The 24,952-nt window shown below is 47.6% G+C and overlaps 2 pseudogenes; both read right to left on the bottom strand.

Annotated features, from left to right (window-relative positions):
• Nucleotides 1–2,096: 2,096 nt before the first annotated feature.
• LOC136524251 (cysteine-rich receptor-like protein kinase 40) lies at nucleotides 2,097–5,175 on the bottom strand (annotated as a pseudogene).
• An 8,341-nt stretch (nucleotides 5,176–13,516) lies between these two features.
• Nucleotides 13,517–15,437, bottom strand: LOC136524252 (cysteine-rich receptor-like protein kinase 44; annotated as a pseudogene).
• Nucleotides 15,438–24,952: the final 9,515 nt, after the last annotated feature.

The following is a 24,952-nucleotide window of genomic DNA, read 5'->3' on the forward strand; positions in this document are numbered from 1 at the left end:
TTTCGGAAAAGAACTCGGTTTCTCGAAAGAACTCGGTAGAGATTCCATCTCGGATGCGAAGCCTGAGTTTGAGTCGGATGCGGAAATCCGCGAAATCTGAGTTGGATCAGATATCACAAGCTGCGCGAATCTTCCAGCAAGTTGATCTGTCGTAGTCGCCGAAATAGAATGGTCTTCATGGTGATTCGAATCTTCGAGGAGACGGCTTTGGAGCTTGCCATCGTCGTCCGCCTCGTAGATCCATGAACCGAAGATGAAGGTTGATCCCATCGAGAAGATCATGTTGTCGAGGTCCATCGAGCTCTCGGATGCACAGTCGCCGAAAGCCCCTACCTGGCGCGTCAGCTGTCGATGTTTCACCACCGATAGCCTGCCACGGGGGTCTCTGGGGCAGTATTGTTTGGGCTTCAGCGTATGCAGAACTCGACGATAAACACAAGAGACAGTCGATTTATCCTGGTTCGGACCCTCGATCTTTGATCGAGTAATAGCCCTACGTCCAGTCAGCGTTAGCCTTTGCGTTGTATTGATTGTAAAGTGTTGTCTCTAACTCCCCTATCTAAGGAGCCTTGCCCTCCTTTATATAGTCAGGAGGCCAGAGTCCTAGTTGGTTTACAATGTAGAGTCCTAGTAGGATTACATGGTAGTATTACTACTAGGATTACATGGGAGGAATCCTAATCAAACTAGATCTCCTCTCTTCCTTGCAGTGTATCCCGTGGGTCCCGCATCGACAACGACGAACCTTAGTGGGAAGGTGAGGTGAGTGTTGGGTAGGTTCCCAGTTTACTGGCGAAGATGCAACTTCCCTTTTACTAGAGGGGAGACAGAGGAAATATTGATATAAAAAAGAGAGAAAGATAGAGAGTTGTTGGAGAAATAAATGACTTGATGAACGGTATTGAGAGCGGCTGAAGATGCTCTTTTTCTAAAACTGTTGGAGATGCTCTTAGTCTTAGGTGTATGAGGCACACGGCCTTGTGCGCCTCCCACTCGGCAATCGGGAGGGCGAAGAGCCAACTTGGTTCTCTTGTCTGGCTTGCTTGCCTCAACTCGCTGAGCAAGGCCTAGCCTTGCCAGGTCAGAAGAGCCAATTTGGCTCGCCCAAGCTAGCAAGCAAAAACCTTGCTTTCATAGGCGATGAGGCAGCGGGCAAAGGATCCAAACGCAGTTAGTGTTCAAACTTATTGCTGGGCAAGGCACTACACTAGCTGGCAAGGAAACCAAACATTCCCGATGTCTACATGTCCAGATAAGCTGAGGCTTTCGCAGAGGAAACAAAGGTCCTAGCCTCAGTCACCACTGCAACCAATGCAGAAGCTAAGAGTACAATAATTGGCTTATAGCCAAGTAAATGCTGATGTGGAGAAGAGAAGAAAGTTTGGCTCTCATGCAACCAACAAGCTGATACAGTGGTGGGTCCGTACATTAAGTGAATGTGAGGAGGATTAGGAAAGAGAAGGTGAGCCATGGGTAGAAATAACAATAAAAAAAATGTTTCTTACAAATAATAAATTTCTATTTATAGCTTGGATATTACACCTTAGCTAATGGCAAACACTTCACTCTATCGTTGGACTTGCTCTAATGAGGCGGAGTGATCTTATCCTTCTTGATGATTGGCATTCCTTCTCTAATGGTGCTTTTGACGTGCTCGCCCAGTGTAGTTGTATACATACCTAACAAGTTTTTCAGAGAAATGAAATTACAGATAGTAATCGATGGTTAATCAGTTATCCGTGTATAATAGAAAACAAAATATGATCGCGCCTCGTTTATCTGTGACAACCTCTTTCCTGCCGCTAAGATATGCACTTTCTGTTCCGTGAAGCATCTTGATAACTTGGCTTACTGTTGGTCTTTTCCTCCGATCAAGTTTCAAGCAGTCCAGACCTATCTGAATGCATCTTCTTATTTTGCTGGTAATCAATTTTTAGTGATGTATATCTCAGCGATTTTTGCAGGCCTATCTCTCCAATTATTTAGTACCCGTAAAATCACAAAATATATCTTATATGATATAGCAGAGCTACAGCTGAAATATCTAAAAAAAAGCACAGAAAATATAGAATTACTACAGAGGAAAAAGAGTAACATCAACTCTCCAAAGAAGCCTTGAAAGCTGAAATTAATTTTCTTACAAGCTTAGTAAATTCCTGGGAAGATATTCCGGGCTCATCTGGATAGTCCCTCTCTCCCGTCATTATCTCTATGATTATTACCCCCAAACTGAATATGTAGGCCTTCGTTGAGATTAAACCTCTGTTTATGTATTCTGGTGCCATGTAACCCTGCATTGCAACATGGGTGCGTTAACTTTGAAGCCTTGGGACAACTGTAAAAAAAAATCATTTTAGCAATCTCCAAAACAACGAGCTATATCAAGAGTCATCTGACTCACAATGTTCCAACATGACTTATTGTGCAAGTCCAAGTTTTCCCCTCACCGAAGAATCTTGACATGCCAAAATCCACAATTTTAGGCACCATATTGTTGTCAAGCAATATGTTTGCAGGTTTTCATATCCATGTGAATAATAGTGCCATTAAGGTGCCTTGCTTCATGGAGATAATGTAAACCATAACAAATACCCTCGATTATGTTGTACCGTGTCTCCCAATTAAGTCGGGAAGATTCATCTGCATTTGTAAGAAACTGGGCATACTGAAACCACAAAAACTACAGTCTCAAGTAATAAAAAAAATGAATAAGATACGCCCATATTGAATTGTTATACCTGAAAGATACTCACGAAGGCTTCCTTTAGGCATGTACTACAAACAAAGCAATCTTTCCCACTTCTCAGCCCAAATGTATTTCCCATTGTATTCAACATATTTATTATCTGTTTCAGAACACCAGCCAACAAGTAGCGCTATATTTGGGTGTTTAAGCCTCATAAGATGGTATGCTTCATTCTTAAATTGTTTATCCGTAACTTCAGGCATTGACGAATTAAGTTTCTTCACAGCAATCGTTTCACCATTTGGTAGCACTCCCTGTTTAAACTCTCTTATTAAAGAAGCATGATTTTCTGCATAGTCTGGTGACATATATTTGACAGGTCCGAACTATGTGATTTAATCTTACCTTATACACCCTGCCAAAACCACCTTCACCAAGTAGCCGCTCATCAGAGAAGTTGTGTGATGTTTCTCAAATATTCTAGGGGTAGATTACGTGGTTCCTGAATACCCACTCTTTCCGTCCAAGAATATTGCAATCTTAGAGTTCAATTATCGTTGTATTCTTCCGCATTGGCCAGCTGCTGCACTAGCTCAAACTGTCGAGCTCTCAGGACATCTTCCCTGGTCCAGGCTGCATTTCGCTGGTGAGTTAACCGAGTCATATCTTCAGTGAGCCTCTCAATCTTAGCGTCGTGCTCCCTCTGAAGCTGACGTCGATCCTCGTGGGCATTACCAAGAGCACCAGACACACGTCTGAGGCTACCTTCAACTCCATCTAACACTCTCATCATTGCGAACATGGCGCTCATGGAAGGGTTATCGCTGTTCTGCCCTTCTGCTACACCAATCTCCAAAGATCTTCCTCTTGCCTGCTGCCATGAGTCAGTGGAGGGGTTGCCCCTCGGAAAGACTCCAACCAAGCGGCTGCCAGCTCCTGAGGGAAAACGATCATGATATCCCTCAGGATCCCAAAGGCTGCCCTGCCAGCTGCTTCTTCAGCAGTCCTGCCAGTTGACTCATAACACCAGCCTGTCCACTCAGAATCATCACCTCGGGGATGAACAATGGCCTCCACAGTAACTAAGAGGACCTTCTCTCAACCGCTCATTCGGCCCAGAAGTAGCAGGGTTCCATTCCATCAGGATAGCCTACGTAGCTGAGCACTCTCCACAAGAGTGTAGGCATCCCAAACTCTCCAAGGAACGTGTGACGTTGACGGGTATGTGGAGCAAGCTGACGGCTAGGAGCTCTGCCTCCGGTGGACTTGCAAGCGGTCTGCTTGGTGCGTGCCATCTGCACATTAACATGTACCCCCTTGGTGAGACAATGCCATAATGGATAAGAGTTACATAACCGAGTAAGAATTTTATAAGGGGAGGAACAATGTAATCATGTGAATGGTAATTTAACATGATGCATGCTCGTGCCGTATGTCCTCACAAACTTAGGAAAAAATTTGTTTCTAACGGTAGACACGGTGGCATACATACGTTCTCTCATAAATAGCGTAACTAGTCGAGCTACACGTTTCGTTGTTAGTGTTCCTGCATAAAAATTTCATTTCAGCCCTAAACCCATAATGAAATATGCAGAATGTAATTGTAAATACTTTCATATATGTATACCCATACATATACTTCCGTATCAATCTACCCGATAATAATTTAACCCACAATTAAATACGTACCATATACACATGCAAGCATGTATACATAGCCGTACCAAAGCTAACTCTTCCCGACCGCATGCTCACCATCTTGCGGTCATACACTCATCTTACCTTGGCGTAGAGGCATTTGATCCATACATTACCACTCAAGTGAATGGCATCCATACTATAGCACGCCGTATGGACGACGAAGTAAAAAACCCCCATGTTAGTACTTAAATAGCCACCTAATAGTCCCTAATTTGGGCATAAGGAAAGTGATCACTGGCACACTTTAGATTTCAAATACTTATTATATAACCTTAGTTGCTAGAGAAGGGTTTTTGGAAAACAAAAACTTTTGTTTTAAATACACTTGTGACAATTAACGTTGAATCTTGCTCTGATGCCAGCTGTCGCAGAACCGACTAATTTATAAGAATACAAGTACAATGGCAATCCGCAAGCGGTCGCACTATTATACTTGAACCCATATAAACCCGATAGTCCATCGAGTACCACGACGGGTCTCGATAAACGATTTACAACAACCAAGATCGTACAGGATTCAACATACATGCCACATATTACATAAAGTTCACAGATACTTTTCATCATCAGAGTACGAATAAAAGTTATTACAAACCAAGTTTGATAAATAAAGCGGAAGCAATTAAGTTCGAAGATAAAGTTTTCCAACATAGTTTGATACAGTGCCAAACCAGATCACGGTCCACAAAAGCAAAGATAGGAATTATTAAAGAAGCCTGCCCAAGGCTACTCTTCATCCACGACGGGATAGAAGCAACTCTTGCAATACCCATGATACACAGTGCCATCTGCAATAATGGGAAAATAAACCCTGAGTACGAGAAGGTACCCAGCTAGACTTACCCGTCATGAACCAGAAATAAAATGATTCCAAGGATTATGTAAGGCTGTATAAGTGGACGTAACTTGACAACATTTTGCATAAAAAGGCAATTGACCCGTTGTACAATTATGATTCCTTTATCAAGTTAATTATAACTATCCATTTCTAGATTAGCAACTATCCTGTGCCAAACATGTGGTATATCATTTAGAAGCATACAATAGTAACCATAGTAGGTATTGTAATTCCATTTTCATCCGAACCATCATGTTTCATACACAGTTACTACGATGTTGGAGCTAGTCAAGTTTCTCACTATCCGGGAGAGACGGCGATTCGAATCGATTTCAACCAGCTGGGAATTTATTCCTAACACAAACCCAGGTCTACCAGCCACGATAGCCTTAGGTCACCTTTGGTACAACTCCGGTACACATTTCGCGGGTCTGTACTGTGCCGCACAGTCTGGAACACCAGATGCCAGGATGCTCAGGCCAAGCTTACCTTGGGCTCAGTCTGATCGTTCCCCGGAAGGAGCACACAACAGAACGATTCCTGGCCTGAGTTGAATTACTCGGCCTCATGGTCGGAACGAGTTATCCGGCCAGCTAAGTGAGAGGCATGCGTTCAATCTTGTCAAAAGTTCCAACAACGGTACGGTCCTTGATCGACACAGACGGGGATAGATCCACACCCAAGACCTCCATGTCTTGTTGCTTCTCTATCGACCTCCCGTCCAGTCTTGATTTACTTTTACCTCATGGTTTAGTTCCACGATGGTAGATATAGCCAACCGTGCTCCGGTATCCACCTACATCTCGCAGGTGACAGGATATCACCCGACTTCTACCGGTCTAAGCATGGCTAAGCATTTATTCGATCCTGGACCTATACCGGTTAAAGGTGTAATATCTGGACAAGGAATGTACATGCATCAAGTGGTTTCATTCAACTCTTATAACCTAATGCATCAACCATAATTACGTAAGTAAACATTTGCAAATTACTGGGAGACTTATAATGCTCCGGGGCTTGCCTCGTAGAAAGGAAGTAGGGCGGTGGTCAGGACACTCCGGAAGCTCTTCAGGGTTCTGCTCCACGCCTTCGGGAGCTGTGGCTTGCAGATCCTCCTGCTGGTTCCCTTCCTCTGCTTCTTCGAATTCCAGTAACATGATCTCTTCCTCCGATCCTAGATGCATGAGTATGGCATAAGTATTACGAATGCATATATGTTAACAAGTGCATCATGTTTATTGAGTAGGTCCATATCTCTTCTCGGTTATTTAATTATCTACTTCCATAATGCATCGATTATACCATAAAATAGCAGCTACTTGTTTCACTCATAACTGGAGTTCTACAAACCCAAATCCAGTGATCCTGGACTTTTTGGAAAGCTTATCAAATTCTCTACAACTTTGTTATTAACCATTTTTACAGTACACATCAGTTTCAACATGCAACTCATCAAACTCTAGAATCAGTCCGGAAACTATTTAATGTGCAATATAAAGTAATAATACTTCTACTTTATGTAATCATTCAAAATTTGAAAACATAGAATCTACCAACAGTTTAAGCATACCAAATACATTTAAGATAATATAATGGTGAAGCCCAAACTATTTATTTAATTGTCTTTATTATTTTATTTAGATATCTAGGTTAAATAATAAACATATATCAGATACACTTCATAAATTCTCAAAAATTTACAGTGCCTTACTAATTCTGTCAAAGGACTACTATAAAAATTTCATGTCATTTTACCATGTAGAACATTCTATACAAAAATGACAAGGAAGCAAGGCTTGAAATAGCATAAATGGAAAATCCTATTGAAAAGTGTCAAGCAACAGATTTCCTATTTTTCTTAACATCCATATGGTACTAGGATTACCTCCAACAAATTTCATGAATTTTGGACTCATAATTAATTTATGAAAATTCATGCAAGGATTGACTATCCATAAAAGAAAAATCTATAACTATAAATCTACCCATGCACTGGTCCTCAAATTTTTACCAGAGCTTATATATGCTAAGACTAGCTTACCACAAAAATTTCATAATTTTTGGATCACAGGAACTCTAGATATAAAATAAACAAATTTGAATGCATTTAAAAGCACATTTCAAATCCCTATTTAAATATCCAAAAATTTCTACTGTACAAGTCAAGAACATATTTTTCCTAAATACTACACTTCCTAAGGAACACTACAAAATTTATTTCACAAATTTAGGAGCTACCAAACTGAAGATACAAAAATCACAAATCACACTTGAATCTGGAATTTTTGAACTAGCCCTCAACACTGCTGTCGCTGACCGGTGGGACCCACACGTTAGTTGGACCCACATGTCATCGAGACGAAACAGAGCAGCGGCGCTGCTTGGCATTGCGTGGCTACGGCTCATCGACGGCGAGCTTCGCCGGCGGTGACATCTTCACCGAGCAACCTACTCGACCTGGCGCGTCTAATGAACCAGTTGGCCGGCCCTATTGTCGACTCTAGAGATGATGGCGGCGGCCATGGTGGAGCGGCGGGGCTGGACTACGGCGGTACGCCGGTAGAGGCCACGGCGAGGCACAAAGGGGCGCGGACGAGTATCCCTAGGCTCAGGCGAACCTAATGCGCACGGCTACGCGGTCTATGGTGGAGGGACGTGCCCCAGCCACGGTGACGGGCGCGGCGGGGAAGCTCCGGCGAGCACTTGCATGGCGTTGGGGCTTACCGAGCTCTGTCAGCGAGCACGGGAGGAGGCACGGGGTTGCTGGGGAGACGGTGATGCAGCTGCGGTGATGGAGAAGCGGCTAGGCGCGGCTTGTGCCGTCAATGATGACGGTGGCGCTGCGGGAGCTCGGCGGCTGCGCTTGTGGGTGCTGCGGACGGCGAAGGAGGAGCGGGAAAGCGAAACTGAGGGCGCAGACGGGAGCGGGCGGGTGCTGGCGTGATAATGCCGCGCTCAGGCGCGTCGTGGCCGACGCGGTCAGGGCGCTGGCGACGCGCGGCCATGGCGACCTCCACGTGGCGCGCGGTGTCTGAAGCCGGTCGGCCACTGTGCCGGTCGATTCAGTTAGTTCAGATGCGATAGGAGTAGCCTGACAGCGGGTTTTCACGTTGATTTTACTGCTAATCCGTGGCTCCAATTCGTAAATGATCTAAATGACTTTCGTAGTCCTAAGTACCAGCTACAATTGTTGTTCAATGATCTCGTGCTAATTCGCAACTGAAACTGAGTAAAATCACCCCCAAAGTGAGCCTGTCAGTCGGTCAGTGACCCACGACTTGGAAAATTTTCTTAAGTGTTGAATTGTTGATTTTTCTGATTTTTGTGATCCAATTTCACACATGTTAGGAGCTGAATCATGCAATGACCCAAAAATAAAAGTTGTTCCTTATGTCAAACACTACAACATTGCTTTAGTGAACTCCTCCATGCAAGGTCTCTAGCACCTAGTTCAACTTTAGTCAAACATGTCACTTTGAAATTGTGATACATACTCAAACCATGACTAAATGACCAAATTAGCCCTAGCCCTAAATACCAAAGTTGTTCATAATGATATCCTAAGCATGTTTAAGCAATTTGCAAGGTCATTCAATCATTTTATGTAGTAGTCACTCATAGAGCTAGTTAGTGCAATCACATGAAACATGCCTTAAAGGCTTAATTTAGAAAAGTGACTTTCATGACAATGTTCTAATTGCTAACCCAAGTGTGGTTACATGTTTTTGTGACTCACTTCTACCAAGTACATGTTTTCATTCATGATCATTTGCAGATACACATGGAGACATGAAATAACGAGAAAGGTTGCATATGATAATGAAACATGCGATAACAAGTAAATGTTGCAAATGTTTCAATCAGATGTTTCAATTGTAAATGCTTGTTTATGAATGCGTGATGATCATGCTCATGTTATGCAAGTCAAGTTATGCAAGGCTAACACCCGAGGTGTTACACTTTGCCTGGATGTCTTTGATTTTGTCAAGTGCTTGTCATGCTTTTGTCTGCGCTGTGTAAATAACTCGGTATTTGTAGATCGTTGTCTTGGCAAACTTTCTTGATTTGTCGAGTGCTTGTCTAGCTTTCATCTACGCCGTGTAAACAACTTGGTTTTTATAGATCGTTGTCTTGACAAACTTTCTTGATTTGTTGAGTGCTTGTCTGGCTTTCGTCTGGTTGTAGAAACATCTTAGGATTGGTTTGGGTATTAGCTTACTAGCTACCCTCATCGGCGGGCTCAAGCATCTTTTCAACTCTTTTGCTCTCAGCCGGTATGCTCAGGTGTAATTTCAGCCATTTTGCTTTTTTGGATCGGGTGTTAGCTTATTAGCTACCCTCATCGGCGGGCTCAAGCATCTTTTCAGCTCTTTTGCTCTCGGCTGGTATGCTCAGCGTATTTTCAGCCATTTTGCTTTTTTGGTTTGGGTGTTAGCTTGTTAGCTACCCTCATCGGTGGGCTCAAGTATCTTTTCAGCTCTTTTGCTCTCAGCCGGTATGCTCAGACGTATTTTCAGCCATTTTGCTTTTTGGTTCGGGTGTTAGCTTGTTAGCTACCCTCATCGGCGGGCTCAAGCATCTTTTCAGCTCTTTTGCTCTCGGCCAGTATGCTCAGGCGTATTTTCAGCCATTTTGCTTTTTTGGTTCGGGTGTTAGCTTGTTAGCTACCCTCATCGGCGGGCTCAAGCATCTTTTCAGCTCTTTTGCTCTCGGCCGATATGGTCAGGCGTATTTTCAGCCATTTTGCTTTTTGGTTCGGGTGTTAGCTTATTAGCTACCCTTATCGACGGGCTCAAGCATCTTTTCAGCTCTTTTGCTCTCGGCCGGTATGCTCATTGGAAACAACTTGGGGAAAGCCATAATAAGACATATGTTGTCGAGGAACACCATCTTTATTGATCATGAATGTTGATCTCTTGTGGCTTGTATATATATTCTCCCTTGAGTTGTTTTCATGCGTAGAATCTTCTTAGTTGGCTGATGTGCCATGTATTGTTGACTTCTTTTCCATCTTCAGTTATCAACTTGTATGCGCCAGCTGTCGATGTTTCGATGATTTTGCTTGTCCGGGTTGTCTCGGTTGTTTCTATCCGGGAACCTTTCTCGTGTCTTCTCCTCTGCAGTAATCATCTTTTCTACTATACGTTTGAATTCTTTATTGTTTCTCGGATTTTCTTTGCAGAAGTCCTAAAATTGCCACCTAGCCATGATTCCGTGAGAGAAAGCTTCGATTACTTCTCGTTCGGTGATGTCATGTACTTGAGCACGTAGTTCGCCAAATCGTCGATAGTAATCTCTGAGACTTTCGCCCCCTTTTTGCTTGAGTCCTTTTAATTCTGTGTGGGTGATGGGGTGCGTAATGATACCCATGAAATTTTCACAGAAAACTCTTTGCAAGTTCTCCCAATTTCTGATTGACCCTAGATTTAATTTGTCGAACCATTGGAGGGCATGGTTTCTAGGGCCATGGGAAAGAACAAGGTCTTGATGTCATCGTCTCCTCCGGCTAGTTCAATCGACTACGAGTAAATCCTGAGCCACTGCCTTGGTTCGGTCTTGCCATCATATTTAGAGTGGTTGGACGGCTTGAACTTGTGAGGTAGTCATATTGAAGCAAGTCTGTTCGCAAAACAGGGGAATCTATCATGCGTTCTGGCTTCTTTGTATTCTGATTCGGCACCTCCTTCCTGCCAACTGTCGTTTTGGTGAGAGTAGTTCCGTGGGGATGTCTGAATGGGTGCTTCGCTTCTGATCTTCCTTGGTTGTTCGATTTGGTAGTTTTGACTATGGTCCCTTCTACTTTCTCTATTGTGACTCCCACTTGGTCCAAGTCTCTCGAAAGCGGACCTCCTTTGATTTTGATCTTCCTTCCTATGAGATGTTGACCTGGCAGGTAGTCTTGAGCGGGTCCTTCCATCGTGCGTCCTTAGGGCTGCTGACCGGAGAAGGTCCCAGAGCTGTTCCTGTTTTTCACTAGGAAGTAATGTCGCTCCGAGTTCTTCTAGTGCTTCTCGGATCCTATTGTAGGGTGTATTCGCCGTGCGTCTTTCTTCGACTTCTTGTTCTGATTTTCTTCTATCGTACTCAGCCAGATCTAACTCATATTTGATCCAAGCTTCCTTGGGCTGCCTAGCACGGCGTTGGCGTCCTTGTTTCAATTTGTTTCTTCTTTCTCTGGCTTGCCTGTGATTCTCGGTCTCACCATCGTGCCCCTGGATAAAGGGTGATATGTTGGACTCAGATTCATCCGATGACCTGATGTCGGGTGCTTCTGGGGGGACCAATGGTGATCGAGGACGGCGAACCATGAATACTTCTTGTGCGTGAATTGTTCTGTTATCGGTGTTGGTTTCCACACTATCGGAGTTGTTGATGATTTTAGTAGAGGCTTCAAGGTCACAGATCGAGTCTCCTTGGTAGGGTAGAATTGTTGTCGTCGTCGTGCCGACTAGTTGGGTACCGCTGTCCTCAGGAACAGAACCTGGCCAGTGGACGATGTAGTCTTGAGATGTTATAGTTAGTACGAGACCTTCCTGAGCTCCTTTTAGTGGCATTCTAAGCACCGGATCGAGGGATCCTTTGGGGTGTGTTTGATAAGACATTGCCATATTGTGGAGTCCGAACGAAAAAGGACCCGACTTCTTGAAAAGACTCTGAGTGTACTCCGAGTTGTATTCTTGATAGGCTGAGGCCGTGCTCCGGAGCCCTTTCGGAAAAGAACTCGGTTTCTCGAAAGAACTCGGTAGAGATTCCATCTCGGATGCGAAGCCTGAGTTTGAGTCGGATGCGGAAATCCGCGAAATCTGAGTTGGATCAGATATCACAAGCTGCGCGAATCTTCCAGCAAGTTGATCTGTCGTAGTCGCCGAAATAGAATGGTCTTCATGGTGATTCGAATCTTCGAGGAGACGGCTTTGGAGCTTGCCATCGTCGTCCGCCTCGTAGATCCATGAACCGAAGATGAAGGTTGATCCCATCGAGAAGATCATGTTGTCGAGGTCCATCGAGCTCTCGGATGCACAGTCGCCGAAAGCCCCTACCTGGCGCGTCAGCTGTCGATGTTTCACCACCGATAGCCTGCCACGGGGGGTCTCTGGGGCAGTATTGTTTGGGCTTCAGCGTATGCAGAACTCGACGATAAACACAAGAGACAGTCGATTTATCCTGGTTCGGACCCTCGATCTTTGATCGAGTAATAGCCCTACGTCCAGTCAGCGTTAGCCTTTGCGTTGTATTGATTGTAAAGTGTTGTCTCTAACTCCCCTATCTAAGGAGCCTTGCCCTCCTTTATATAGTCAGGAGGCCAGAGTCCTAGTTGGTTTACAATGTAGAGTCCTAGTAGGATTACATGGTAGTATTACTACTAGGATTACATGGGAGGAATCCTAATCAAACTAGATCTCCTCTCTTCCTTGCAGTGTATCCCGTGGGTCCCGCATCGACAACGACGAACCTTAGTGGGAAGGTGAGGTGAGTGTTGGGTAGGTCCCAGTTTACTGGCGAAGATGCAACTTCCCTTTTACTAGAGGGGAGACAGAGGAAATATTGATATAAAAAAGAGAGAAAGATAGAGAGTTGTTGGAGAAATAAATGACTTGATGAACGGTATTGAGAGCGGCTGAAGATGCTCTTTTTTCTAAAACTGTTGGAGATGCTCTTAGTCTTAGGTGTATGAGGCACACGGCCTTGTGCGCCTCCCACTCGGCAATCGGGAGGGCGAAGAGCCAACTTGGTTCTCTTGTCTGGCTTGCTTGCCTCAACTCGCTGAGCAAGGCCTAGCCTTGCCAGGTCAGAAGAGCCAATTTGGCTCGCCCAAGCTAGCAAGCAAAAACCTTGCTTTCATAGGCGATGAGGCAGCGGGCAAAGGATCCAAACGCAGTTAGTGTTCAAACTTATTGCTGGGCAAGGCACTACACTAGCTGGCAAGGAAACCAAACATTCCCGATGTCTACATGTCCAGATAAGCTGAGGCTTTCGCAGAGGAAACAAAGGTCCTAGCCTCAGTCACCACTGCAACCAATGCAGAAGCTAAGAGTACAATAATTGGCTTATAGCCAAGTAAATGCTGATGTGGAGAAGAGAAGAAAGTTTGGCTCTCATGCAACCAACAAGCTGATACAGTGGTGGGTCCGTACATTAAGTGAATGTGAGGAGGATTAGGAAAGAGAAGGTGAGCCATGGGTAGAAATAACAATAAAAAAAAGTTTCTTACAAATAATAAATTTCTATTTATAGCTTGGATATTACACCTTAGCTAATGGCAAACACTTCACTCTATCGTTGGACTTGCTCTAATGAGGCGGAGTGATCTTATCCTTCTTGATGATTGGCATTCCTTCTCTAATGGTGCTTTTGACGTGCTCGCCCAGTGTAGTTGTATACATACCTAACAAGTTTTTCAGAGAAATGAAATTACAGATAGTAATCGATGGTTAATCAGTTATCCGTGTATAATAGAAAACAAAATATGATCGCGCCTCGTTTATCTGTGACAACCTCTTTCCTGCCGCTAAGATATGCACTTTCTGTTCCGTGAAGCATCTTGATAACTTGGCTTACTGTTGGTCTTTTCCTCCGATCAAGTTTCAAGCAGTCCAGACCTATCTGAATGCATCTTCTTATTTTGCTGGTAATCAATTTTTAGTGATGTATATCTCAGCGATTTTTGCAGCCTATCTCTCCAATTATTTAGTACCCGTAAAATCACAAAATATATCTTATATGATATAGCAGAGCTACAGCTGAAATATCTAAAAAAAAGCACAGAAAATATAGAATTACTACAGAGGAAAAAGAGTAACATCAACTCTCCAAAGAAGCCTTGAAAGCTGAAATTAATTTTCTTACAAGCTTAGTAAATTCCTGGGAAGATATTCCGGGCTCATCTGGATAGTCCCTCTCTCCCGTCATTATCTCTATGATTATTACCCCCAAACTGAATATGTAGGCCTTCGTTGAGATTAAACCTCTGTTTATGTATTCTGGTGCCATGTAACCCTGCATTGCAACATGGGTGCGTTAACTTTGAAGCCTTGGGACAACTGTAAAAAAAAATCATTTTAGCAATCTCCAAAACAACGAGCTATATCAAGAGTCATCTGACTCACAATGTTCCAACATGACTTATTGTGCAAGTCCAAGTTTTCCCCTCACCGAAGAATCTTGACATGCCAAAATCCACAATTTTAGGCACCATATTGTTGTCAAGCAATATGTTTGCAGGTTTTCATATCCATGTGAATAATAGTGCCATTAAGGTGCCTTGCTTCATGGAGATAATGTAAACCATAACAAATACCCTCGATTATGTTGTACCGTGTCTCCCAATTAAGTCGGGAAGATTCATCTGCATTTGTAAGAAACTGGGCATACTGAAACCACAAAAACTACAGTCTCAAGTAATAAAAAAAATGAATAAGATACGCCCATATTGAATTGTTATACCTGAAAGATACTCACGAAGGCTTCCTTTAGGCATGTACTACAAACAAAGCAATCTTTCCCACTTCTCAGCCCAAATGTATTTCCCATTGTATTCAACATATTTATTATCTGTTTCAGAACACCAGCCAACAAGTAGCGCTATATTTGGGTGTTTAAGCCTCATAAGATGGTATGCTTCATTCTTAAATTGTTTATCCGTAACTTCAGGCATTGACGAATTAAGTTTCTTCACAGCAATCGTTTCACCATTTGGTAGCACTCCCTGTTTAAACTCTCTTATTAAAAGAAGCATGATTTTCTGCATAGTCTGGTGACATATATTTGACAGGTCCGAACTATGTGATTTAATCTTACCTTATACACCCTGCCAAAACCACCTTCACCAAGTAGCCGCTCATCAGAGAAGTTGTTTGTGATGTTTCTCAAATATTCTAGGGGTAGATTACGTGGTCCTGAACTTCCATACTCTTTCCGTCCCAAGAATATTGCAATCTTAGAGTTCAATTTTTTTTTCCCAAATTAAACGCACACTTATAGCACAGTCTGGGTATCAGCTAGTGGGGTCTACTTGGTCAGAACCCAGCGTAGCAGCGTCTTTTCATTTTTCATTTAAATAAAAAAGAAAAAAACAAGGACGTTCACCCAGGAAAAAAAACGGGCCATGGGCTGCAAGCCTGCAATGCTCACGCGTGGCTTCCGGAGCGCTCCATCCAAATGCTTCTGTCTGCGAGAAGGAAATCTGCACTGCTGCACAGTTTGGTGGGGCATAACTTTATAGGGGTATTTAGGTAATTTCACATGTACATTGGGTTCCGTGTCCAATCCTACCATTGCAATTTTTGGGGGGGACGGAGAAAGTACTCCCGAGTATATCACAGCTGCTAAACTCATTGTCCATTTCTTTTTAAACAAAATCCTGACTGCAAAAGCAGTTTCACATGATAACTAACATCTGTTTGGTTTCCCCGTGTATAGGGTGAAAACTCTAGTTTAGTTTTGGCGAATTGATGAAACCCTTAGTGCTAACCTAGTTTATCAAAGTGACCATGAGATAGGTAGCACTATTCTAAGTGATGAAGCAGTGGTGAAGATCATGATGATGGTGTGACCATGGTGATGATCAAGTGCTTGGACTTGAAAAATAAGAAAGAGAAAAATAAAAAGCTCAAGGCAAAGGTGATATCTATAGAAGTTTTTTGGTTTGGTGATCGAGACACTTAGCGAGTGTGATCACATTTAGGATCGATAGCCGTACTATTAAGAGGGGTGAAACTCGTATCGAAATACAGTTATCAAAGTGCCACTGGATGCTCTAACTCATTGCATATACATTTATGATCTAGTGGAGTGTTAACACCCCTGAAAATATTTGTGAAAATATGCTAACACATGTGCACAAGTTGAAACACTTGGTAGTTGGCACATTTAAGCAAGGGTGAAAAAGTTTGTGAAGTGAAGGAGGTGTTTTTTCTCTAAAAAATAGTGACCGGATGCCGGTTTCGGTGTGACCGGACGCAGCGTTGGTGAGTCTGGTCATTTGCAAACGAAGGTGGCTTGCTCGAGGGTGTCTGGTCTGTGACCGGACGCAGCATAGTGATTGTGACCGGACGCGCAGGGCTTGCGTCCGACCACAGGTGACGTATGCTGACGGCGAGCGCGAGACTTGGCTTGTAGAGGCGAAGGCAGGACCGGACGCTGCCCTGAGTCTGAGTCAGGTCATGGTGGACCTGACGCGTCTGGTCAGCATTTTGCCGCTCAGGGAACTCTCTAGAAATGACCTGACGTTGGGAGGCTGAGCTGATCGGCGAGTTCGGTCATCAGTTGGAGGCACGCGGCGCTGTGAGCATCTGACGTGGGGCTGGCGCGTCGGTCAATGGATCGGCGCATCCGGTCCTTCATTAACGCGAGCGCGGGAGCGATTTGACTGTTGGAGATCGGGCGACGCGTATTTGAAGGCGGAATACATGGCGAAGATCCCGCGACCGGACGCTGGACCGGGTGCGTCCGGTCAGCGCGAGTTGGGCTGCTGAGTGAGCCCAACGGCTCTATTTCGATGGAGCCTCTATAAAAGATGTTTGGTCGGCTCAAGCTCACTCTCTTGATCATTTGCATTGACACAGCAACCTTGTGAGCTTAGCCAAAGTCCTTTCGCTCATCTCCATTATTGATTCATCGTCTTTGTGAGATTGGGAGATAATCCAAGTGCATTGCTTGAGTGATTGCATCTAGAGGCACTTGGTGTTCATGTTTTGCTGCAGGATTCGCTTGTTACTCTTGGTGGTTGCCGCCACCTAGACGGCTTGGAGCAGCGAGGATCGTTGAGCGGAGGAAGGTGCTTGTCTCTGGCTCCGATCGTGGTGATTGTGAGGGGTTCTTGACCTTTTCCCGGCAGAAAGCCAAAAGGTACTCTAGTGGATTGTTCGTGGCTTGTGTGATCCTCATCTTGTGTTGGTTATGCGGCAGCCGATTGCAAGGTTGGCGTGTGATACAAATTAGTACGTGAACCTCCAAATGAGTGAATCGTCACAACGAGGACTAGCTTGCCGACAAGTAAGTGAACCTCAGTAAAAAATCGTGTGTCATCATTGTACGAGGATTTCTTGGTATTCATTGTGACTGGCTCACTCTTCGACACGTCGGTATAATCATCACCATCCCCTCTTGTATTTACATTCCTAGTGTGTAAGCTAAGCTCTTTAGTATAATTAGTTTTGAGAGTTAGCTTGCGTCGGGTCTAGTGGTTAGTGAGGCTCTTTAGTTAGTCTTTGAGAGCTCACTAACTTAGTGTAGTGACATAGCCATTGTGTGGATAAAGACTAGCAACTAGAATTGTGATATGTGGCTTGTATTTTTAGTAGGCTAGCGCAACACTCGCTTCGCCGTTTATTTAACTAACCACATTGCTTAAGTGTTGTTGTAGAATTTTTTATAGACAATTCACCCACTCTCTAGCTATTAGGACTTTTCACGGGTGCCTTCAGTGAGTCGTAAATATTCTTTATCAATGATTTTGCGAAACCAAGAAAGCTGAATAAAAGTAGACGAAGTAAGTTGTGTCAAAATACACGACCGACAACTAAGACAACTTGTCCTGATAAATTGTTACACAGAGAGTAAGTCTAGCAGATGTGAGAGTTATAAAGGGCTCTGAATGATATCTCTTCTATAGAATCCCTACCTATCTTTTTGTGTGTACAAATACCTCAACATGAAGCTATGCAACTTCAGTTGTGTATGTACTAGCTCCAATTAAGTATCGCTGAAAAAACAAATCCATCATCTGGTGATTAAACGAATACCTAGGGGAAAATTTGAAGTGCAGTACTCCGCTGCAGTGCAGCTGCTACTCATCTTAGATGCTTAGCACTAAATTTTGGCGTGAATCTGAAATGTGTTTGTAGGCATTGAATAATTTGGTGCTTTGATCTAGAAAGCGAAGAATGGGAAAGAAACTAGCAGCCCAATACTATCAGAGCCAACAGCTAACTATGAACATGTCCTTTTAGAGTACGAACGAAACTATTTTTTGGATCTGAATAGCGTACATACTTCAGTGCAAAATTATTTTTTTCAAGCAACAAGATTCTAAAACACTCGGAAAGCAAGGTTTAAGACTAACCTGGAGAAGACCTAAAGCTTGGAGAGATGCCGCGCACCTGGAAAAGATGGACAAGCCGCCGTGAAAGCAATCAAGAAGAAAGTCCCCTGCGCGGAGCCGCGGAGTAGACCAAATGATCAATGTGAGGGGGGCGAGCACTATGAGTGGTTGTGACTTGTTTGCTGATATCAACCAACCCAATGCATAGGGATGGAAATTGAATATGGATGGATATTCCACGTTGTCCGATTTCACATTCAACAAAACAGCATTCAAGTTTGGATATTTATATTCAGTTGATACAAAAATATGGATGTACTCCATCATTTCTAAATTATAAGATGTTTTGACTTTTCTAAATACATAGTTTTTACTATGCACTTGAGATACTATTTGGCCACCGCCCTCTAGGCCACCGCTTGGCCCCCCATCTCTCTCCTAACCGACGATCTCGTCGTTGGATAGAGGAGCAGGGACACGATCCTTTTCTTCTTTTTGTAATTCTTGGTTAGATTTGTGAATCCTTGTTGATCTAGGTTTTAGTTTCTGGTGTTATTGTCGAGGTGATGGTGATGATAATACTTTGGAATAATGTCTCTTAGGCCTCTCACTATCTTAACGATGTTCGATCTAGCATCAGCGAAGGGCTAGTGAGAGTTTCACTATGTAAAAAAAACCACATATCCACCAGCGCACCTACAGACGTCAGCACAAACGCACGTCTGTAGTACGAGTTTACAGACGCGTCTTCCCGACGCGCGTCTGTAGTAAGTCGTCAGCAGGGGTCACCGGTATAGCAAGATCAACACGCGTCTATAATAAACGTTTGGGGCCTGTTTGGATTGGAGTTTTGCCATAGGAATTTCAAAGGAACAAGATTCCTCCATTTTGCTTGCGTCACCATGTGTTTGGATTGCAGGAACTGGGCGTCCCTTTCCTCTGGAAAGGCTTCGTTTCCTACGCAAAATGAAGGAAAGGAAACATCCACTTGAATCCCTGAGAAAATTTTCCTACACGTGAAGGATGGCCTCATCACTTGCTAATAGCGATCTAGGAGCCTCGTTAGCGGTACCTACCTGAGCCCCCAGAGCCACCTTTCATGATTCCACCGACGAGGCATTAAAAAATACAAGAAATGAGTGGATCACAACAGACCACAATATTTGTACATTTAATAACTAGCATGTGGAACCACTGTGCATTAGTATAAGCAATTAGATTTATTTCTAGCTTCCTCAAATTTTTGAGATATTTCAATTCCTGTGTTTCAAACACAACTCCAATAAAATTCCTGTGTTTTTCAATTATCTGTTTTACTCTTTGTTTCTGTATTTTTTTTCATTTGTATGTTTTGTTTCTCCGTTCCAGACAAGCCCTTGCTACATACGCTAGTTGGAAAAACGCGCCGTAGTTGCAGTTGGGACGGGTCTGTAACGTGAATCGCTTACCTATGGACGCGGCGAGCCAATGCGCGCCACTGGTGCAATCCCACGGATCCGAAATTTTTATTCATTCCAGCAGAGCACCGAACACTTCGCGTCCGCTCCCGTCCGCCCTAAGCCACCGAGCCACCGAGCCCCCGACTCCCGTCCCCCTCCTCTCCCTTCCCCTCTGCAACTCCTCCCCTCGGAAGACGGCGGCGCCTCCCTCCGCCAGACTGGCAGACGGCGCCTCCCTCCTCAACTCCTCTCCCTTCCCCTCCGCAACTCCTCCCCTGGAAAACGGCGCCGGCTCCCCGTGCAAGACTGGATGGCGCCGCCTCCGTCCTCCAGATCCGGCCGGCGGCGCCTCTCTCCCCCACACGGAAGGACACCATGTTAGCCTCGGCGTGGTTGCCGCCGGCGGGCGAGGAGAGGCAGGAGGCGGCGCCCGTCCGTCAGGTACCGCCGCCGCCCTACGCCGAGCTTCCCATGTCTTCTTCGGGCCCGTTGCCGGTGACGGGAACGCACCACACCAGGTATGCCCGCTCCTTCTCTTCCCTTCCTGCTGTGCAAAATTGAGCACCGGAACCCTAACTTGAGCTATTTAGCTATTTGTATTCAGATCTGATGTAATCACAAGTGTGCACATGTATTATGCCTACTAACTTTGATTTTTGTTATCACCCATGTCAATTGGGTCTATGGTTTAGTGATCTCGCATTAGCTTTGTATCTTGCTACATGTATCTGCAATGGAAACTGATGATCCAATATCCTTTCCAATGGCTTTGCCCTCTGCTAGATTATCCTTACCTCATCAAATGGAGCTGCTCTGAAGGTATAGATGCAACACCAAAGTTTCTGAAATCTGAATCGACGATGCTGATGGATAAGTCATGTGTGGCTGGTCTTTGTGGGGCTGGTTGTTGCTCACATGGTCCTTGTGGCTGTTTTTCTGTTTTTAGGACAGTATCTTAGACTAGAGGACAGCATCTTAGAGGACAGCATCTTAGACTAGAGGACAGTATCTTAGCTAGGACAGCATATTAGCATCTTAGACTAGCATCTTAGACTAGCATCTTGGCATATGCTTAGCTGGCTAGCAGCCTATAAATATGTAACCCCAACCCCTCAGGTTGGTATGACATTTGTGTGAGCTTGTGTGAGAAATAGACGAGAAAATTGCCCTAAACTCCTAGTGTCATCCTCTCTCGATGAGAGTAAGAATTCTCCTACTACCAAGAGTGAGAATTCAGCGACTAACAAGTGGTATCAGAGCCGTATTATCCTGTAGCCTGAGCATCTCTTGCTCATCTTCTCTCCCAGCCCCACAACAGCCCCAGCCGTTGGCAGCAGCAGCTCCTCCGGCCGCTCCTGTTCACTCCTCTCCCAGCTCATCTGAAGCAGCCCTCTCCCCACGCAGCAGCCCCCCGGTAGCGCGTCATGTCCGTAGGGCAGTCTCAGCGCTCGGTCGCCTCGAGCACGCGGCGTCGGCAGGAGGCCAAACTTGCCGCGGCAGAGGAACGCGAGCGAGCGGCGGCAGAGACCGCTGCGGCGGCGGCAAGGGCGTCGAGGCTAGCAGCAGCGGAGCTGGCAGCAGGCAGAGCGGAGGCGGAAGCAGCGGCGGCAGCGAATGCAGCGCGTGCGGCGACGGCGGAGGTCGAGGCTCTGCGCGGCAGCATCGGCAGCTCCATTTCCGCTAATGACACCGCCGACGCGGACCTCGAGCTGCTAGAGAGGGACGCAGCGTGAGCGCGGGCGGCGCAGTGGGCAGCCGCACACGTCCACGAGCGTGGCGGCAGCCCAGACAGGCGCGGACGCGCTGGCGGCGCTCCTAGAGGAGGCGCGCATGGCGGTGGCGCTCTTGGGGCAGCCGCGCACGCCCATGAGCGCGGCGGCAGCCCAGACAGGCGCGGACGCGCCGGTGGCGCTCCTGGAGGAGGCGCGCACGGCGGCGGCGCTCCTGGAGGAGGCACGCACGGCAACGGTGGCGGACGGGTCGATGGAGAGCGCGGCTTTCACAGGCAGCGTGGCTCTCTCTCCCCGGATCGGTACCGACGGGTCGATGGAGAGCACGGCCTTCACAGGCAGCGTGGCTCTCTCTCCCCGGATCGGTACCGTGGTTACCACGGGCTCCAGGCTGTTGTCAGGGACGTCGGTCCCAGCGGTGGGTGGCCTACCCTCACCAAGACCAACTACGTCGAGTGGGCTGCGGTGATGAGGGTAAAGCTCCAGGTGCGGCACATGTTGGAGGCAGTCCGGTACGGCGACGTCGACTACGACCTAGATCGATGGGCGCTGGATGCTCTCATCGCTGCAGTCTCGCCCGAGATGCAGTTCTCGCTTACCAGCAAGCGGACTGCCAAGGAGGCTTGGGACGCCATCGCTGCGGCACGCATCGGCAGCGACCGCGCCCGCAAGTCCACGCTGCAGGCACTTCGCAAGGAGTGGGAGAACCTGGCCTTCAAGCCAGGTGAGGACGTTGATGACTTTGCTCTCCGTCTCAACACTCTGTTGCAGAAGATGGTGCAGTTCGGCGACGACACCTACGGCGAGGAGAGAGCTGTCGAAAAGCTCTTCCGCTGCGTCCCCGAGAAGTACAAGCAGATGGCTCGCTCGATTGAGTCGCTGCTGGATCTCTCCACGATGTCGATCGAGGAGGCGATAGGTCGCCTCAAGGTCATCGACAGTGATGAGCCACAGTCCCTCTCGGGGCCCATCACCACTGGCGGGAAGCTCCTTCTCACTCGGGAGCAGTGGCTTGCCAGCCAGGGTGACCGGAGGAAGGGGGAGCCTTCTTCCGCGACAGGCGGCCGCAAGCGTGGCAAGCCGCGCAAGGCGCGCAAAGACGCCCAGGCCGGGGCGCGAGGACATGCCGAGGGTGATGCCCACGGAGGCGCCCAGGGCGGCGCCGCCGGCAGGCACAAGCCGGCACGAGACGACACCTGCCGCAACTGCGGCCAGCTTGGCCATTGGGCCAAGGACTGTCGACAGCCACGACGCGGCCAGGCCCACGTCGCACAGGCGGAGGAGGAGGAGCCGGCTCTGTTCATGGCACATGCCAGCATCGAGCTACCTCCAGCGGCACCGGCCGCAGCGGCTCTCCTCCACCTCGATGAGCCAAAAGCACACGCCCTCCTCGGCGACAGCTCCGGCAACGACAAGACTGACGGGTGGTGCCTCGACACCGGCGCCACCCATCACATGACCGGTCGACAGGAGTTCTTCATCGAGCTTGACTCTAGCGTTCGAGGCTCCGTCAAGTTTGGGGATGCCTCCGGCGTGGAGATTAAGGGCGTTGGCTCCGTCATCTTCACCACCGTGTCTGGTGAGCACAGGCTGCTCACCGGAGTCTACTACATCCCCGCATTGAGGAACTCCATCATCAGCTTGGGACAGCTGGATGAGAACGGTTCACGTGTGGTGGTTGAGGACGGAGTCATGAGGATTTGGGATCGTCGTCGTCGCCTTCTTGCCAAGGTATCTAGAAGCGCAAATCGACTCTACGTCCTTAACGTGCAGGTGGCACAACCCCTCTGTCTCGCTGCTCGTCGGGACGACGAGGCGTGGCAGTGGCACGAGCGTTTCGGGCACCTTCACTTTGAGGCCCTGAAGCGGCTCAGTGCCACGGAGATGGTACGAGGCCTGCCGTGCCTCGACCATGTGGAGCAGCTCTGCGACGTCTGCGTGTTGACGAAGCAGAGGCGACTCCCCTTTCCCCAGCGGGCGAGCTTTCGAGCCAAGGAGAGGCTCGAGCTCGTGCACGGGGACTTGTGTGGCCCGGTGACACCGGCCACACCAGGAGGACAACGCTACTTCCTGCTGCTCGTCGACGACCTCTCCCGCTACATGTGGGTGATGATCCTCGGCAGCAAGGGAGAGGCTGTAGACGCCATCAGACGTGCGCAGGCTGCTGCGGAGGCGGAGTGCGGCCGCAAGCTGCGCGTGCTGCGCACCGACAACGGCGGCGAATTCATGGCGGCTGAATTCGCGTCGTACTGCGCTGACGAGGGCATTCAGCGCCACTACTCCGCGCCGTACAGCCCGCAGCAGAACGGCGTCGTCGAGCGGCGCAACTAGACGGTTGTGGGGATGGCTCGGGCCCTCCTCAAGTAGAGGGGGATGCCGGCTGTCTTCTGGGGAGAGGCGGTGGTGACGGCCGTCTACATCCTCAACCGCTCGCCTACCAAGGCGCTCGACGGCAGGACGCCGTACGAGGCTTGGCATGGGCGCAAGCCGGCGGTCTCCCACTTGTGGGTCTTCGGCTGCCTCGCGTTCGCCAAGGAGCTTGGCCACATCAGCAAGCTCGACGACAGGAGCACTCCGGGAGTGTTCATCGGCTACGCGGAGGGCTCGAAGGCCTACCGCATCCTTGACCCGAAGACACAGCGTGTGCGCACGGCGCGCGATGTTGTGTTCGATGAAGGGCGAGGATGGGCGTGGGACAAGGCGGTGGACGATGGCTCGGCTCCGACGTACGACGATTTCACTGTCGAGTACGTCCACTTCGAGGGAGCTGGGGGAGTAGGCAGCTCTTCTTCGGCGAGCGCGTCTACCCCAGTCCCCGAGCCTCCACCGACCCCGGCGCCTGCTACTCCGACAGCTCCACGCTCTCCAGCCAGGACCTCGGCCGCGATGAGTTCTTCGCCGGCTTCACCACAGCCGGCAACGCCACGCACTCCAGCACAGACAGGCACCTCTCCGGGCACGACTACTCCAACACCAGCTCGTGTCGAGCACAGCCCGGTTGAGCTCGCTACTCCGCTCTCTCACGACGAGGAGCGCATCGACGCGTACCACGACGGCGAGCCGTTGCGGTACCGTACGATGGAGAACCTTCTCGGCGACCAGTTGGTGCCGGGACTGGTGCCTCACGACCTGGAGGACCTGGAGGCGTAGTTGCACCTTGCGTGTGACGACGGCGAGCCTCGGTCGTTCGCAGAGGCCGAGAGACACGCGGCATGGCGCGCCGCGATGCAGTTGGAGATGGATGCGGTTGAGAAGAACCGCACCTGGGAGCTTGCTGACCTTCCTCGTGGTCACCGCGCGATCACCCTTAAGTGGGTGTACAAGTTGAAGAGGGATGAAGCCGGCGCCATCGTCAAGCACAAGGCTCACTTGGTGGCACGAGGTTTCGTGCAGCAGGAGGGGGTCGACTTCGACGACGCTTTTGCTCCCGTGGCACGGATGGAGTCCGTGCGACTCCTCCATGCGCTAGCTGCCCAGGAGGGCTGGCGTGTTCACCACATGGACGTCAAGTCGGCG

This window comes from Miscanthus floridulus, chromosome 18, assembly GCF_019320115.1.
Source record: "Miscanthus floridulus cultivar M001 chromosome 18, ASM1932011v1, whole genome shotgun sequence".
In the NCBI taxonomy this organism is placed as follows: domain Eukaryota; kingdom Viridiplantae; phylum Streptophyta; class Magnoliopsida; order Poales; family Poaceae; genus Miscanthus; species Miscanthus floridulus.